General features: G+C 46.1%; 2 long non-coding RNA genes across 3 annotated transcripts; one reads left to right on the top strand and one right to left on the bottom strand.

The window, feature by feature from the left end:
* Positions 1-1320: 1320 nt before the first annotated feature.
* On the bottom strand, positions 1321-11439 carry LOC123330732. Its single transcript, XR_006546822.2, has 2 exons — positions 11150-11439; positions 1321-1740 (listed from the first exon to the last, which is right to left on the bottom strand). It is a non-coding gene; the product is annotated as an uncharacterized LOC123330732 (long non-coding RNA).
* Positions 11440-11727: 288 nt separating this feature from the next.
* On the top strand, positions 11728-17273 carry LOC123330800. 2 transcript variants are annotated; one of them, XR_006640352.1, is made up of 3 exons: positions 11728-12275; positions 13085-13132; positions 16443-17273. It is a non-coding gene; the product is annotated as an uncharacterized LOC123330800 (long non-coding RNA). The 2 variants fall into 2 exon arrangements; XR_006546973.2 differs by having other exon boundaries at positions 13038-13132.
* Positions 17274-18633: the final 1360 nt, after the last annotated feature.

Genomic DNA, 18633 nt, shown 5'->3' with positions numbered 1-18633 from the left:
ATTCAAGGGCATAGATTTTCCTTTGCGAGTGTGTCTAAGTCACTTCAGTCGTGTCTGACTCTGTGTGACCGTATGGACTGTAGCCTGCCAGGCTCCTCTGTCCATAGGATTCTCCAGGCAAGAATACTGGAGTGGGTTGCCATGTCCTCCTCCAGGGGATGTTCCCAACCCAGGGATCGACCCTGCATCTCTTATGTCTCCTGCAGTGGCAGGCGGGTTCTTTATCACTAGTGCCACCTGGAAGCCCAGATCTTCCCTTGAAATCTGGGGAATTCTGGGAAGGTTTAATCACAGATTTTAAAAGAAGAATGCTTTCCCATTTTGTTTCAAATACCCTAACCAGAAGGTTACTTTCATTGTAATTGACATCCCCTCTTCCTTGCCCCACAATTTCCTTTTGCATTTCTTTTATTTTACTTTATTATATTGCAATTACTTTGCAGGGGTGGTCATCTCTCTGGGGTGGGCTGTGATCTGAGTTGAGACTTTGTTATCTTCTGAAGCAGCAAGCAGATGCTGCAATGTCACAGGGTCCTTCTTGCCTGCTTTACCTCTTCTGGGTAACTGCCCCAATCAGGCAGGTCTGTTGACCCATTTGCAACAATCCAGTAGTTTGGTGCCCAAGTCACAGATTGTACGCACTGTGCAGTTGGGTTCTGATTGAAGCATGCCTAAGACAGGGCTGACATCTTCAAAGGGGCAGGGCTTGTCCTCGTCTCTGTGTTTGCCCTCGCCTGGGTTCTCTGGGTTCTTTTCCTGGATATCATGCTGTTGTGGATTGAAGCAAACTCTCTCAGGCTGGATGGTTCCCTGTGGATGTCTGTGCTCAAACTTGCTCAAATTTCCAAGTCTGAAGTCTTCTCTGTGAGGCTTACAAGGAGGCACTGCTTTCTTCCAAAGTGCTCTGAGAGATGCCGGCTGCTGATTACTTATTATTAACCTGTCTGACATTTCAGCTCTGTGTTCTGACCCAGGCTGTCTGCTGGGTCATCGTTGCAGCCCCTGAAATTCTCTGCTGTGTTGGGGTGAAGGAAGGATGAAGGCAAAGCATCAGCCATACTCCCTTCACTCATTAAAAGGATAATATGATTACATAGGTTTAAAATATACAGCAATGTGTACCTAATAAATACAGATGCTGTGCAAGTTAGAAAATACAGAGGAACTAAAAAGAGAGGGGTCTCTTCCATGGTCTCATCCCAGAAGTAGCAACATCAGCATGTTGGTCTACAGCAGGCACTGGTTCTGCCATCTGGCAATCTGCTCTCCACTTACATGGCATCTTGAGCATCTTTTAAGGTCATTCTCTTATTTTTAAAATTTGTTTATTAAAAGTTAAGCAAGTTATTATTTCAGTAGCAGTATCTTTTTTTCTCTCTTGTGGTTTTAGAAATGATAATTTAGTATGTCATTGTGTGGAAGGTCTGTATAACTGACTTCTGTTGGATGATATAGGTTGTTTCCAGATTTTCAATATTTCCAACTACGTTGGGGTAAACGCCCTGCAGCTACCTGTTTGTACCATCCTTGATTATGATTATGGAAAGGCTGCTTTTAAAGTTCTTTTGCCTGGATGAGGTCCGAGCTGAAGATGCTTCCCACAAGGCAGAAGTGACTACGTCCTGCTGTTCCTTGGCACCAGGGAGCATCTTCCTTCCAGCAAAGCCTGGAGGTGTCCTGCTTGCTTCTTTTCCAGCTCCCTTCAGGGCTGCACTTTGACTTCTCAGTGATGCCTCCTCACTTGGGAGGAGGGAGGAGGGAAGAGGGAAGAAATGAAAGTGTTAGTCACTTAGTCCTGTCTGACTCTTGGCGACCCCATGGACTGTAGCCCTCCAGGCTCCTCTGTCCGTGGGATTTCCCAGGCCAGAATACTGGAGTGGGGAGCCATTCCCTTCTTCAGGGGATCTTCCCAATCCAGGGATTGAACCCGGGTCTCTTGCATTTTGGGCAGATTCTTTAGCGTCTGAGCTGGGCACCAGAGAAGCCCAAGGGAGGAGGGAGGGGCAACAAATTTGTCTTGTGGAACAGGGAGCAGGTTCACACCAGTCAGGCTTCCCATCCACCCATGGCTGCAACTTGGCTTAGGACCTGTCTTCCCCATCTGCTAATAAAATCCCCCTTTTAAGCTGTGGTCCACATTCAAGGCTGAGCATGTTCTGCATACTCTTTGTGGTTCCTTTTCTTAGAGTGTTAGGGAGGGAATCATTTGCTCATATCTTTTGTTTTTTGCTCTGTGAGCCCCTTAACCTCAGCACACAGGCACTGATAACCCAAACAGAAGCTGCATGACTGCCAGTTTCTCACATGGGTTTGGAGTAGAGGGCTGTAGGTGATGGGCGTTCTCTTTTGGGTTTCCTGGGTGAAAGGTAGGTGCTTCAGGAGACAAGGAGGTTTCCCTGAGCATGTGGGCCTGACTTTTTCTTCTTTGCTTAATTATAATTGCTTCCTCCCCTTGGCAAAACCAAATCCAGCTGACCACTCACACCCCACCACAGGGAGACAAATCTCTGTGTCCTTCGGACAAAACGGGCCGCTCGCATGGCACTGGCGACCCTTGCTCCTGCAGTTTGGGTTTTAGAGTTTTCAAGTCAGTGGTGCAAATCTGCGCAGGAAACAGTGGTAGCTATGCCCCAAGCTCTCCACTTTCCAGGGGGCCTTGGCCAGGCTCTCTGGGGTCAGAAGGGAAGGGCCTCAGGGTGGTTGGGGCCAGTTGTCAGAGTCTAGGTGGGCTTTGTGTTTATCAGTCTCAGATTTTAAAAGAAGAATGCTTTAAAAGAAGAATGCTTTTTTTTTGAAGGGCAGGGGTGTGTTAACCAAGATGGCCTTATCAACAATAAAAAATAGCCATTTCAAAATTTTTGATACCCTTTGTTCCAGCACTTCAGGAATCTATTATTAAGGATTTAATTAGAATCATCAAATAAGCATTTTTAAGGACGTTCATTGTATGTTGTAATACTGTTATGGAGAGGAAGAGAAAAATAAAAGCAGACAACTCAGATGTACAACTAAAGGGGATTAAGAAAATAGGGGTAAATCAGGATAATCCTGAGTAACCATGAAGGCACCTGGGGAAATGTCCCGAGTCTAACACCGAGGGGGATGCAGGAGACAAGACCAAAAGCAAGCGTGCGCGTGCTCAGTCATCCAGTCGCGTCCGTGTCTGCCTCCCTGTGACTCTGTGGCTCCTCTGTCCACGGGGTTTTCTAGCCGAGAATACTGGAGTGGGCTGCCGTTTGCTTCTTCAGGGGATCTTCCTGACCCAGGGATCGAACCCTTGTCTCTGACGTGTCCTGCATTGGCAAGTGGATTCTTTCCCACTGAGCCACTTGGGAAAGTGTCAACAAGTATAGTTTGATACAATTCTGTTATATACATACATATATGTACCGCCGATGGACACACGCCAGTATGTTTAAATAGTTGGAAATGGCTGGAGGCATTTTTTGTTTGTTTATTGGTGCCATTCAATTCTTATTTTGGGGATAGGTTTCTTGTTACTGTGATTAGTAAAACCCCATAAAGAATGTCTCTGCAAATCTATAATTAGAGTCTTGGTGCTGCCATAGCCAGAGTTTAAAACTCCAGGATAGAAATGGGTTACTCCCCATGTTTTTTATTTCTTCTTTTTTTTTTCTTTGCCCTAATATATATTTTTTTAATTTTATTTTATTTTTAAACTTTACAATATTGTATTGGTTCTGCCATACATCGAAATGAATCCACCACAGGCATACATGTGTTCCCCATCCTGAACCCTCCTCCCTCCTCCCTCCCCATACCATCCCTCTGGGTCGTCCCAGTGCACCAGCCCCAAGCATCTTTAAAAAAAAATTATTTATTTTTTAATTTAATAATTTAATAATTGCTTTGCAGAATTCTGTTGTTTTCTGTCAAACCTCAACATGAATCAGCCATAGGTATGTATATATCCCCTCCCTTTTGAACCTCCTTCCCATCTCCCTCCCCACCCCACCCCTCTAGGTTGATACAGAGTCCCTGTTTGAGTTTCCTGAGCCATACAGCAAATTCCCGTTGGCTATCTATTTTACATATGGTAATGTAAGTTTCCATGTTACTCTCTCCATACATCTCACCCTCTCCTCCCCTCTCCCTAGAAGCAGAGAATTGGTTGAGGTCTCATAGTTTTGTAGCATGTTTGACTTTTTCATAGTGCACAATCTTGGTTGGTTCATTTTGCCTTTGCAACCTCACTCTTGCAATGAGAAACAGAGATAAATGACCCCTCAGGTCTAAAGTGATGGTATTTCCTCGGTCTCAGAGTACTTGTGTGGATCATAAGACAGTGTATTTGAAATTGAGACTTGTCTAGAGAAAGCAGCATAGTCACTATTCGCCTATAAGCCTGCGTTTCCCTCCGGACATCCAAGGAAGAGGATGCCAGAAACCGCCCTCTGCTGCCTTCGTGGACGTTGTGGCTGAAGTCTCGCCTTTATGGTAGAACTGCTTAAAGTAAAAGAAAGTGCAGTGGCAGAGACAGGCGGATGAAACTGTTTGAAGCGAGGTTCCGTTGGAATCCTCCCTGCAGTGTGCAGGGGTACGCACGCACGCACATCCACACAGCAAGCTGTGTGCAGTGGCAGAGACAGGCGGATGAAACTGTATGAAGCGAGGTTCCATCGGAATCCTCCCTGCAGTGTGCAGGGGGTACATATGTATGCGTGCACGCGCGCGCGCGCACACACACACACACACACACACACACACACAGAGCAAGCTGTGTGGACATGGAGAGTGAGCTTGGATGGATGCAGTTGGGAGGGGGACAGCCTGAATGGAAGGCTCACCCCTCTATCCCCCCAACCTCACTCCCTAGGAAGAAGGGGAGAGCGTGAAGCTGTAAAACCCATAATCGGAGCCTGAGGAGAAGGGCATTCCCCTAAATTGACATTTAGATAAAACAGCATCTTCTTTATTGGTAGCATCAGGGGGTGCCTGGTTGGGAGTCAGAAGAAATGTTATTCTGGAGACATTTTTCAGGGGTTTGAAGAGCTGAAGATAAGCTCCGTGGGGTCCATTGGAGGGAGGGGGGCCCAGAGAGGTGGGTACACAGGGCCTGGGGACCATGCAGACAAGGGAGACCAGAGGCAGAGAGGGTGGTAGGGGCAGGGTCTGGTGAGCAAGCCATGTCTGGGCTCCTTGGAAGCAGAAAAGGGGAGAGAGAGTAGGGAGGGGCTTCCTGAGGAAGGGGCCCGCCCCTGGCAGAGCTAAGAGGCTCTTCACCCTTCAGAAGCACATGGCCTATTAGCGGGAGCCAGGTGAGGGGTCTTACCTGGGCACCTGAAAGGATATGAAGCATATCTTTTTATTCTGATGTTTTGATGTCTGGGGACTTACTGACTTGACCCCGGGGAGCCTGACTTCCCCAAGACTAGCTGATCTCTAGAGACAGTAGAAGACTTCCCTGTAAGTGCATATTTCACATGCAAGCCAACTGATTCAGAATCATCCCCCAAACTGATCAGGCTCTCATGCATACTGCATGCTCAGTCCCTCAGGAGTGTCTGAGTCTTTGTGACCCCATGGACTGTAGCCCGCCAGGCTCCTCTGTCCATGGGGTTCTCCAGGCAAGAGTACTGGAGTGGGTAGCTATTCCCTTCTCCAGGGGATCTTCCTGACCCAGGGATCGAACCTGGGTTTCCAGCATTGCAGGTGGATACTTTATCACCTGAACCAGCAGGGAAGCCCTAGACTCGCATACTTTGGACCATTAACCACCCGTCCTGACACCCCAGGGCCAGGTACCAGGCACCTAGGGACAGCCCCCACACCCAGACTCCCGGAATTACTTTACCCAGCCAGTCCTAAGCCTTCTTACCTTGCCTTGCCCGTTTCTTCCTGCCGAAGCTATGGTAAAGACTCATTCCCGCGTTTTCCTCCTGCTCCTTCGGCCTCCTGACCAACCCTGGTGCCTCCCCAGGTGGCCCAGTGTGCTTTGAGGCAATTGTAAGTAACAGCTTCTCTTTGCAAAAATCTTTTTATTTTGTATTGGAGAAGGGAACGGCTACCCACTCCAGTATTCTGGCCTGGAGAATTCCATGGACTGTATAGTCCATGGGGCACAAAGAGTCGGACATGACTGAGCAACTTTCACTTGGATTGGGATATAGCCAATTAACAAACAAACTCCAGTTTGTAATAATTTCAGGTGAACAGCAAAGGTTTCGGCCATACATATACATGCATCCATTCTCCCCCGAGCTCCCCTCTCATCCAGCCTGCCGCATAACATTCAGCAGAGTTCCATGTGCTATAGGGCCTTGTCGGTTATCTGTTTTCAGTATAGTAATGAGCACATGTCCATTCCAAATCCCATAGCAGCTTCTTACATGTCTGGGTCTGTGTCTTACCATCCCTGATTAAAACAAATCGCAATATATTCTGAAACAGAAAGTGAAAGGGACCTGACTCAAGTGAAGCTGGCAGCTTCTGTGGCCCCAGCACTCTCTCTCCTGAGCTCCTAGGTGTTCCCAGAGGCACCTGGCATTTTTATGCATTTTTTTAATCCCTTCCCTTCAACTGCAATCCCTTGCAATGCCATTTAGTCTATCAGCTGACCCTAAGGCCAGCTTTCTCTGTCCGGCTTGGTGACAGGTGGACCAAGTGCAGTGGGATGCGGGGACTGGGGCTGCTCTCACCGGTTGCTATCAGATGAGGTCTCTAAAGGAAGGAAGAGATTCCCTCACCTGCTATGTGTGACCTAGAGCGTGGGGTCGCTGACAGCTCCTGGAGGCCACGCTTTCTGTTTGAACCAGAACTTGCTTTGAACACAGAAGGGAGGTGCATGTTCTCCACCAGCGACCAAGGAACCCATCTTTCTAAGCCTTGTGCCTGACTGTGTTAGCCAAAGGCTTGTGATGGGAGTTATGACATGGAAGGAAGCCAGCTTTTTCTTCCAGTCCTGCATTGCTCATCATAGGCAGAGAGCCTGGCTGGTATGGACGTGTATCAGGCAGTGAAATGAAAACAGCTGAGTCTGTTTTGTGAGGCATTTCCAGTGAAGTCCTGGTCAGGGCAATGAGAAGGATCTGGGTGATTATGCTATATAGTGGTCGTGCCTCAGAATTCAATCCTTCACACTAGTAAGGGGGAAAAAATGCACATGTTTGTATAAGCAATGATGTAAAATTCTGTAACTTCCGTGATTCTACATTTGAGCTGAATGCTCTTCTATTTGCCTACTAAGTTGGCATTGTATGATGTAAGGATAAAGGGTAAAAGTAAAAAAATAAGATTAAAAATGTTCTTCCCTTAGGAGGCATTAAATGGAAAATAAAAATACCATACCAAGTCAAGAGAGAGAACACAGAAGAAAGAAAAGTCGTTATATTTTAGTACCTTTAATAGCTCATTTCCTCATGCTGCAAATTAAGTAGCCCACCCTGGGCCCTGCTCACTCCTCAAGTCCCAGCAAAGCTGAGTCTGAGTGGGAACCATGAGTCAGCATCACGCACACAGCCCCAGTCCTAGAGTTTCCCATGTGGTTCCCCCAACTCCCCATTTACTTTCGAAGAGTTAGGAGAAGAATTTTCAAAACACTCCCTGAACCTCATATTTGGTTGGAGTCAAAGCTTGTCATTTCTCCTTAAGAAGGAAAAAGAAGGCATCTAATTGTCTGGAAGCCATAGAGTACTCACAGCATGCATATTTATGAAAATAAAATTTCACCAACTTCAAGACATCATGAAAGGAAAAAAAAATTATATAAATCTTCTACAAATCCTTTGAAAATTTCCAAGACAGAAAGTTTGGAGCATGCACTAACTAAAGGGGATTTAAATACTGAATGAGAAGATCACATGTCTATCTTATTACCTTACAAAGATGTCCCAGGAATAGTAAGGCTGCGTGAGGGAGTAATTTTGGATGCGATTTTAAAAATAGATTCCTTCCCTTTTAACACTAGAGGTCACTGTGCTACCACAGATGTGAGGCAAGCACCCAGGGGCAGGGAAGGTCAGCACAGCTAATCTGTATAAATTGCTGAACCGTGAGCCAAATTTGTACCTAATTATGAGTTGCTTTGATGCGGCCTCGCTCCTATTAAAAGTTTCCTCTTTCCCACAGCACTGTGGCTCAGTGCTCAGCCACAGGGGTGGCTGTGACATGTGTATTTCAACCCCAGCCCTGCAATTTCCTAGGGAAAATGTCACATTTCAGGCAGTTTAATCGAGGACGCGCCTCTCCTTACCCTCCAAACTTTTTGATGTTCATTTTTCAGTTGGAGAAGAGTACCTGTCCGTTTGATTTCAAATGCTGATAACTTGGTTTATATTACCTTTATGAAATCGAGGAAGAGATGGATTTAATACAGCTCTGGATACGGACTGGCAGATGGACCAAACTGTGTGGAAACTATGATCTAGAAATTTCCATTTCTCATTCCTGTTTTGGAGATACACAAGAGTAGCTACTAGTATACCACTACTAACTGGTATCTCGTGAGAACAGTATTATTTGCATCTGAAGTGCTTGAGGCTGGGATCTGAAACTCAAAATGGCTTGTAGTTGTTCAGCTGCTAAGTCCTGTCTGATTCTTTGCCACCCCATGGATTGCAATACGCCAGGCTTCCGGGTCCTTCACTATCTCCAAGAGTTTGCTCAAGCTCGTGTCCATTGAGTTGGTGATGCCATCTAACCATCTCATCATCTGTCTGTTGTCCCCTTCTCCTTTTGACCTCAGTCTTACCAGCATCAGGGTCTTTTCCAATGTGTCTGCTCTTGGCATCAGGTGGCAAAGTATTGGAGCTTTAGCATCAGTCCTTTCAATGAATATTCAGGGTTGATATCCTTTAGGATTGACTGGTTTGATCTCCTTGCTGTCCAAGGGACTCTCAAAAGTCTTCTCCAACACCACAATTTGAAAGCATCAATTCTTTGACACCCAGTCTTCTTTATGGTCCAACTCTCATCTGTACTTGACTACTGGACAAACCATAGCTTTGACTAGATGGAACTTTGTCAGCAAAGTGATGTCTCTGCTTTTTTATATGCTCTCTAGGTTTGTCATAGCTTTTCTTCCAAGGAACAAGCGTATTTTAATTTGATGGCAGCAGTTACCATCCGCAGTGATTTTGGAGCCCCCCAAAATGAAATCTGACACCATCTATTTCCCCATCTGTTTCCCATGAAGTGATAGGAGTGGATGCCTTGATCTTCATTTTTTGAATGCTGAGTTTTAAGCTAGCTTTTTTACTTTCCTCTTTCACTTTCATCAAGAAGGTTTTTAGTTCCTCTTCACTTTCTGCCATTAGAGTGATATCATCTGCATAACTGAGGTTGCTGATATCTCTCCCAGCAATCTTGATTTCAGTCTGTGATTCATCCAGCTCAGTATTTTGCATAACATACTTTGCATATAAGTTAAATAAGCAGGCTGATAATACATAGCCTTGATGTACTCCTTTCCCAATTTTGAACCAGTTTCATGTCCGATTCTGTTGCTTCTGATCTTAACATACAGGTTTCTCAATAGACATGTAAGGTGATCTGGTATTCCCATGTCTTAAAGAATTTTCCACAGTTTGTTGTGATCCACACAGTCAAAGGCTTTAACATAAGTGAATGAAGCAGAAGTAGATGTCTTTCTGGAATTCTCTTGCTTTTTCTATGATCCAATGAATATTGGCAATTTGATCTCTGGTTCCTCTGCCTTTTCTAAATCCAGCTTGTACATCTGGAAGTTCTTGATTCACACACTGTTGAAGCCTTGCTTGAAGGATTTTGATCATGACCTTGCTAGCATGTGAAATGAGTGCAGTTGTACTGTAGTTTGAACATTTTTTGCCATTGCCTTCATTTCTGATTGGAATGAAAACTGACCTTTTCCAGTCCTGTGGCCACTGCTGAGTTTTCTAAATTTGCTGGCATATTGAGTGCAGCACTTTAATGGCATCATCTTTTAGGATTTGGAATAGCTCAGCTGGAATTCCATCACCTCCCCTAGCTTTGTTCATAGTAATGCTTCCTAAGGCCCGCTTGACTTTACATTCCAGGATTTCTGAGTATAGGTGAGTGATGACATCATCATGGTTGTCTGGGTCATTAAGACCATTTTTGTACAGTTCTGTGTATTCTTGCCACTTCTTCTTAATCTTTTCTGCTTTGGTTAGGTCCTTGCTGTTTCTGTCCTTTATTGTGCCCACCTTTGTATGATATATTCCCTTGGTATCTCCAATTTTCTTGAAGAGATCTCTAGTCTTTCACATTCTATTGTTTTCCTCTGTTTCTTTGCATTGTTCACATAAGAAGGCTTTCTTATCTCTCCTTGCTATTTTCTGGAATTCTGCATTCAGTTGGGTATCTTTCCCTTTCTCTTTGCCTTCTGCTTCTCTTCTTTTCTCAGCTAGTAAGGCCTTCTCAGACAACCATTTTGCCTTTTTGCATTTCTTTTCCTTGGGGATGATTTTGATCACCACCTCCTGTACAATGTTATGAACCTCCGTCCATAGTTCTTCAGGCACTCTGTCTACCAGATCTAATCCCTTGAGTCTACTCTCACTTCCACTGTATAAATTAAAATCCCTATGTCAGAATCACTAGAAAATTGTGATTTTCTTTGGCTTGAGCCTTTTCAGAGTAACTAACAGTATTTCTGATTTGGATTCCTGAGGTTTTGGATACTTGTGCTTGCAGAAATATGTACACTTTAGGCAAAAATCTGTGCTTCCTATTAACACCGTTTCCTCATTGGTGTTCTACCTGTGATTGATGAGACATATAAAGGACTTTGCAGAATCCTCATTTGGGGGCTGGGGTTCTAAACTGGGTAGGCATCAAAGACGTCATCAAATACCAAACTTCACGAGAAATCATGGGGACAGTGGACATTTGTCACTCTGCAGTAGCTTCGTGAATTGCAGGTAAGGACATCACAGGAGAGGCAGGTAATGCACAGGACATGCACATCCAAATTAGATAGACCTTAACCACGGGCAAGGAGACCCTCCTCCTGTGGATTGCACCACGGTCACATAATCGCCCTGACCCCTCTGTGCGGCATCCAAGCCTGGATTACATGTGTGTGTGTGTATTTCGCTTAGATTTAGAGCACTCAAGGTGGTTGAGATCATTATTTTCTGTAAGGAGATAACAAAAATACTCTATGGTCTCTTATCTCAGCACCTACCCGTCTGCCAACCATTGATTTCCTCTGTTGATTCGCAAGGTGCTGAATGGAGCCGATCAATTTCACAGCGCTGGTGCGACCCAAACATTCCCATAATCTATATTATCAGTGGGCTGCCTTCCTGATGCTCTCGTCTGACCTGGTCCCAGTGGCTTCTTGATCTGAAGAGTGAAATGCGGATTCGGGAGGTCTTTATGGGAGCGTGTCAGCGCTAGCGTTGCTGCTCTGGGGAGCTGGGGGCGGGGCTCCTCATCTCCTCCCCGCCTCCTAATGCTTTTCCCGTAGTACATGCTCGCATCTCCCTGCTGGATTTAAATTAAAAGCTCTAATTAGTCTCCTATTTTCTAGCAGACTGAAAAAAAAAACAAAAAACCCACAACACCATTTAGGGAAGAACAGTTTAGAAAGCAGGTTTTTGCTTAATAAACAGTGATCAATCGAATCGATTAACCATGAGCACGTTCCGGGGGAGTCTGTGGGTGGTGCTTGTTGTTGCTAATTGCGGTTCACGTGGGCCAGACTTACAGACGATTTCCCAGCTCTCTGCACTTAACAGGACTCGGGTGGGGGGTGGGGGATAGGGGGGTAGGAGTGCCCCTCTGTTAACAGCACTTTTCGGGCTGCGACTGTGCCTTGAGCCAGCCTTTGTTTCCAGCGTGTCTTTGCAATTTATCAATTGTGGCTACTTACTAAGAACTTGCAGGCATTTCTGGAAACCTCGCATCTGTTTTTTGACTCATTCACGTGGTAATTAAATCATCTTGTGCTGGCTTTGGGGCTTTACAGAAACCTGAAGTGTTGGGAGCTGCTTGTGCATCAGAATTAGTACTGGGCAAGGCTTCTTACCATCCGGATTCTCTCTGTTGGAGAAAACCACAGCTAGAAGCTGGGAGGTGAGCTTCCTGGCAGCTTTGGCAAACTAGCTGCCTCTGGGGAGATGCAGGTGATGGAGATGAAGGCGGTTTGTGCAGGAGGCCACCTGCCATCCTGCTGAAGCTGCTATCGGAGCCTGGAGCTGCAGCTGATGGACGCAGGCTGGAGCAGGAAGCACGGCTGGGTACACCCAGGGGAGAGGCTTCTGTCTGTGGAACGGAAGGGGAGACACTGAGGCGAGGACACCTGCCAGGTGAAGCCCTTGTGCAGCAGGCTTCTGAGACTTTCTGGGCTTAGTTTATCAAATGACCAAAAGTACAAGAGAGCAACATAGTGTATTCTGGGTGATTAGGCTTCAGTAAGACTTAGTGAGGAGGTTGGGAGACGGGTGCATTTGTGTAGGTCAGAATGCCTGTTGTGCCTCTGGCACTGTCCCTAGGGGAATGGGAAGCCACCAAGGACGCAGATCACTCTCCCGCAGGCTCCTGATTTCTCAGGGCTGCTATCTCTTATGCCCTCTGTGGTTCACCCATGCTCTTTCCGTGGGCTCCTAACCTATGGTGCTGAACTTTCACTGGGAGTCCCAATTGCCTGGCCCACAGGGTTCGTTGGTCTAAGAGGACACCCAGGCATGGGTGAGTTTTATGAGATCCCCAGGTGACTCTAAAGCGCATCCTGGCTGGAGAACTGATATGAACCAAGGAAGGACAGAATCCCACCTGGTAGGTGGTAAACCATATACTTTTGGCTCTGAAATGCTTACTATTTGCGTGTTTACTTTTATTTTACTTAACATTTACCTGGGTAGTTCTAACATGCCAATGTCTAATCCTCTGGGAAGATCTGCAGGTTGCCTAGCCTGACAGCCACTCCCTGCCTTGACCCCTCCTAGAACAGAAAGTGAGGAATGAGAGCGTCTTGCAGGGGGTGGCCATGTGGCAGAGCTGGTCAACAGAATGCAAGGCAGAGTCTGCTAGCACGTGTTTCTGGGAAGCCTTTTTTTTTTCCCTGTTAGAAGAGACGTAGAAGACCACCACCTTGTCCCTTTCTTCTTGCCTTCAGTGGAGAAGTGGTGCCTGGAACACATGCAGCTGTCTTGCAACCTTGAGGGTAAGACTAGGAGAAAGGGAGAGACCCTGGATTAAGCAAGTCAACCTCAGAAGTGATTTGCCTCTAAATGTTTTGATACAGGGGAAAGTGAAAGTGAAGTCGCTCAGTCGTGTCTGACTCTTAGCGACTCCATGGACTGCAATCTACCAGGCTCCTCCGTCCATGGGATTTTCCAGGCGAGAGTACTGGAGTGGGGTGCCATTGCCTTCTCCGAGAAGCAAGCATCTATTTTTTAGACATTTCATTTATATGTCTTTGGCTGTGCTGGCTCTCCATGGCTGTGCACGGACTTTAGTTGTGGTGAGCAGGGGCTCCTCTTCAGGGTGGTGCTCAAGCTCAGTGTGGAGGCTGCTCTTGTTTCAGAGCCTGGGCTCTAGAGCACGCAGGCTTCAGCAGCTGCGGCTCAGATCGTGGGCTTAGTTCCCCCAAGGCATGTGGAATCTTCCTGGACCAGGGGCTGAACCCACGTCCCCTGCATTGGCAGATGGATTCTTAGCCACTGGACTACCAAGGAAGTCTGAAAGCCTCTCTTTGTTTAAAGCACTAGTAGGTTATCTGTCACTTATGCAAATATTTCTCACCAAATGCACTTTCAAATAGAACATCATGGTGAGAAGCTGGCTAGGAGAGAGCAGAGAAGAAAACCACATTTCTCTACAGGATCTACCACAAGCCAGGCAGTGGGCTCTCACTGGTGTTATCTGAGGCAGTATCAGAGGAATTGGTCTCATTATTACCATTTCAGTTGAGAAAACTGGAGTTGAATAATTGTCCCATGTTCAAACAACCAGTGAAGGATCAATTACCAAATAAGAATCAAATCTCCAGTGAGTTTTGTCTGTCTTTAGAGTGCTTACCCCTGTTGCTTGTTCCAAGGAGATGCTAGTCCATCACTGCAGAGAAGGCTGGTTAATCCAGAGAGGCTGCTGCAGCCACAGGGAGATATATCGTGTACAGGCATGTCATGCACAGGCGTGTTGCATGTAGGTGTGCCGTGTACAGGCGTGCCGTGTACAGACATGTCACATGTAGGTGTGTTGCATACAGGCTTGCCGTGTACAGGCATATTGTGTACAGGCGTATGGTGTATAGGTGTATCACATATAGGTGTATCAAAACGTGTAGGTGTGTCATGTATGGTGTATCGTGTGTAGGTGTATTGTGTGTAGGTGTGTAGGACTTCATGGAGAGTGTGCTGTGTGCGGCACTCAGCCTTGAACCCTCGTCTCCAGAGCACACGGAACAACGATGGGGCCAAGATGCAGGGTGGGCATCTTCCATCAGAGAGAGATGGACAGAGAGCAGGGAGGGAAGTAAAGCTCCAGGCAAGCTCTTTTTGCAGGGAACCTTGATTTTTGGATGAGAGAAAGATGGAAAATCCCCCAATGTGGGCCCTGAAATGAGAAGCAACTGTCCCCCTCCAGGTCTGTGCCAAGAGCACGGGATCTGTGTGCTTAATAGCAAGAGCTGGAGCGCTGATATCAGAAACTCACTGGCAATTGTGCTGTTAGCAGACACATTATAAAAATTCACGTGTTATAAATAGCGTGGATCCTCATCACTGATTGTGGGGTCCATCATTCCCTGTTCACCCAACACGAAGGTAAAAACCCTTTACCTCCAGGCGCTGCTATGCGTGGCCAGGTGGGCGTGGACCGGAGGGGCTCTGAGAGGTGCCCACAAAGTGCCACCCTCAGTCTTCAGTTCTAACTGTGTGAGCTGGCACCACAGCGACCCCTCTCTGAGTTACAGCCACCAGCCTCGGCTCAGAGTTCCCTGTGTCATTGATTCATACCTTCCCCGACTGGAAAGATCATTAGGAGAATTGGTTTACAAGGCTCTTGCTGAGTGTTGGCTGTGGCGGAGAACGTAAACAGACGCTAGATAGAACGGTAACATATGATGTTCTATCCAGTGTTTAATGAGGCCAGTAAGAACAGGAAAGCAATATTAGCTGCAGATAAATGAACGCGCCTTGTGTAGAATCGAGAGTTGACTATTTTATTTGATTTAGCCCTAGAAATAGCAGATGTTGTCTCAATTACTGCAAAGTAGTTCTCACTAATCTCTTCATTGAATTCATCTTGTTGACTGAAATGGATTAAAAAGTTACTTCGTTTCCATGCTTGTAAGAGTCAAACAGTTTCATGCAGAAAATATAAAGAAGAGTTGAGACTTGAAATGACCAGTAATCCCACCATGAATAACAATTTATGACAATAGATAACATTGACAAGTGCCTGTACGGCTTCCCTGGTGGTGCTAGCGGTAAAGAATCTGCCTGATAATGCAGGAGACATGAGATGTAGGTTCAATCCCTAGGTCGGGAAGATTCCCCTGCAGGAGGAAATGGCAACCCACCTCAGTATTCTTGCCTGGAGAATCCCATGGACAGAGGAGCCTGGCAGGCTACAGTCCATAGAGTCGCCAAGAGTCAGACACTCCTGAAGTGACTTAACAGGTAGGTGCTATGCTCTATGAACCATTGCTCTATTAGCACGTCACTCTAACCCTCTATGGAGTAGGAACAGCTAGCAGCCATTTTATTTTTTAAAAAAGCTTTTTATTTTATATTGGAGTATAGCTGATTATTGGCTTCCCTGATAGCTCACTTGGTAAAGTATCTGTCTGCAATGCAGGAGACTCCGGTTCAATTCCTGGGTTGGAAAGATCTGCTGGAGAAGGGATAGGCTACCCACTCCAGTATTCTTGGGCTTTCCTTGTGGCTCAGCTGGTAAAGAATCTGCCTGCAATGAGGGAGACCTGGGTTCGATCTCTGGATTGGGAAGATACCCTGGAGAAGGGAAAGGTTACCCACTCCAGTCTTCTTGGGTTTTCCTGGTGGCTCAGCTGGTAAAGAATCCACCTGCAATGTGGGAGACCTGGGTGCGATCCCTGGGCTGGGAAGATCCCCTGGAGAAGGGAAAGGCTACCCATGCTAGTATTCTGGCCTAGAGAATTCCATGGACTATATAGTCCATGGGGTCGCAAAGAGTTGGACATGACTGAATGACTTTCACGTATCCTATTAACAATGTTCTGGTAGCTTCAAATGGACAGCAAAGGGATTCAGCCATGCATATACATGTATCCCCCAAACCCTCCTCTCATCCAGGCTGCCACAAACTTTGAGCAGAGTTCCATGTGCCATACAGGAGGTCCTTATTGATTATCTATTTTAAATAGAGCAGTTTGTACATTTCCATCCCCAATTCCCTAATTATCCCCTCCCCACTGCACCCATAAGTTTGTTCTCGACACCTGTGTCTGTTTCTGTTTTGTAAATTTCATTTGTATCATTTCTTTTCAGATTCTGCATATAAGGGATGCCATACACTATTTCTCCTTCGCTGTCTGATGTACTTCACTCAGTATGACAATTTCTAGGAACGTCCATGTTGCTGCAGATGGTATTATTTCATTCTTTTTGATGGCTGAGTAATGTTCCATTGTATATATATACCACATCTCTCTCCATTTCTCTGTTGATGGTCAGTGGACAGTTAGAGTGCTTCCGTGTGTTTGGTATTGTAAACAGTGCTGCAATGAACATTAGAGTGTATGTACACTTTTGAATCATGTTTTTCTCTGGGTATATCCCCAGGAATAGGATTGCAGGGTCATATGGTAGCTCTATTTTTAGTATGTTAAGGAACCTCCATACTGTTCTCCATAGGGGCTGTACTAATTACATTCCCACCAACAGTGGAGGAGGGAACAACTAGCAACTACTTTCTTAATACGAGGAAACTGAGACACAAGAGATTAAACAACTTCTCCAGGGTCTCACACTCAGAAGGGATGGAGTCAGGATTCACACCTGGCAGTCTGGCTCTGGAACCTGCATTTTAAGCCATGCAGCTCTAGTGTCTCTGAGGGAAACTACAAATAACGTATGGTTTCCTTCTTCTGAAAGTATATATACACATACCACATATTTACAAATTCAGGACCTTGTCCCATATGCTGGTTTGCAGTGTGCTTTGTAATGTAACTTTACACATGGTTATTATAAGTAAAATTTTGATGTTGTTGTTGTTCAGTCACTCAGTCGTGTCCGACTCTTTGCCACCCCATGCACTGCAGCATGCCAGGCTTTGCTGTTCTTCACCATCTCCCCGAGTTTGCTCAAACTCATGTCCATCGAGTTGGTGATGCCATCCAACCATCTCATCCTCTGTCATCCCCTTGTCCTCCTGCCTTCAATCTTCCCCAGCACCAGGGTCTTTTCCAGTGAGTTAGCTTTTCACATCAGGTGAACAAAGGTTATTGGAGCTTCAGCTTCAGCATCAGTCCTTCCAGTGAATATCCAGGGTGGATTTCATTTAAGGATTGACTAGTTTGATCTCCTTGCATTCCAAGGGACTCTCAGAAGTCTTCTCCAGCACCCTATGAAGGTGTACTGAAACATTTAAAAAATGAGTCTCCTTAAAGTTCAGGCATTTATGTTCTTTTCAAGTGTTGGTTCATTTTATAAATCATGCTGAGATGAAACCCAAATTTATACACACATCTCTGAGTAAACCCTTTGTTTCCTTTAGGTGAATTCCACAAGAAAAATTGTTGGGCAAAAAAGCGTGAACAGTTTTAATCATCTCAAAGTTTGCGTAGATTTAGTGATGTGATTTGTTTGATCATGAGGATGAAATAAATGGGCCAGTTTCTAGTTTGTTGTGATTGCAACTTGTTCTTGTCCCGGCTGAATGACAAAATGCATTTGACAGGTTGGAAAATGACGCTGTGGCTTGAAGGCCCCCTAATCCATGGTAATGGGCTGTCCTTCTGGACCCCTCGCAGGGTGCTGTGTTGCACCCCCCTTGCTTGGCTGCCATCCCCTCTGGGCTGTCAGCAGGAGAGTCAGTTCAGCAGGAGGTTGCTCAGGGCCGCTGAGCATCCTCTCGTGACCAGTCACTTGGAGGCAGGTCCCTTGTCCTCACTTCCTCTCAGCACTGGTATAGATATGAATGCTCTGGGCCAGAAAGGTCCATCCAAGGAGCACCCCCTGCCTCTAGTTTGCCTGATGTCCTCACACTCAGCCTTCAAAACTCACCCTAGATGCCTTCTCATGGGATGGGAAACAGTTATGGCTGACAAGTGTGATGGCCTATCCAACCCTTGGAAACATCTTGAAGCTGCATCCTTCTCTGTAATCCCATTTTACAGATGAGGACGCTGGGGCACTGAGACGAGCCCGCACTTCTACCAACAGAAGACTTGGGTGTTTGAACCCATCTGCGCTGAGTTCCCAAAGCTCTCTTTTTTTCACTTCCAGCCTGTGGCTTTTAGGAATGAACTTCAGTGATTCTGGTTAGAGTTAAGCTTAGGGTTCAGCACTTGCCTGGACTCCTCTAGAGTTTGTGTGACCCAGCCCTGAGCCACCCAGAGAGCTGGGGCTGGATCTCCTGGCTGTACCTCCAGCTTCAAGTGATGGATCCAGACGTCCTTGGGGAGGGGAGGAAGCCCAGTGACCGCAGCAGCCCTCAGGTTGTTGCGTGTTCAGA

The sequence above is a fragment of the Bubalus bubalis genome, chromosome 20 (genome assembly GCF_019923935.1).
Source record: "Bubalus bubalis isolate 160015118507 breed Murrah chromosome 20, NDDB_SH_1, whole genome shotgun sequence".
NCBI lineage: Eukaryota > Metazoa > Chordata > Mammalia > Artiodactyla > Bovidae > Bubalus > Bubalus bubalis.
This window is presented reverse-complemented; position numbering and strand designations above follow the sequence as displayed.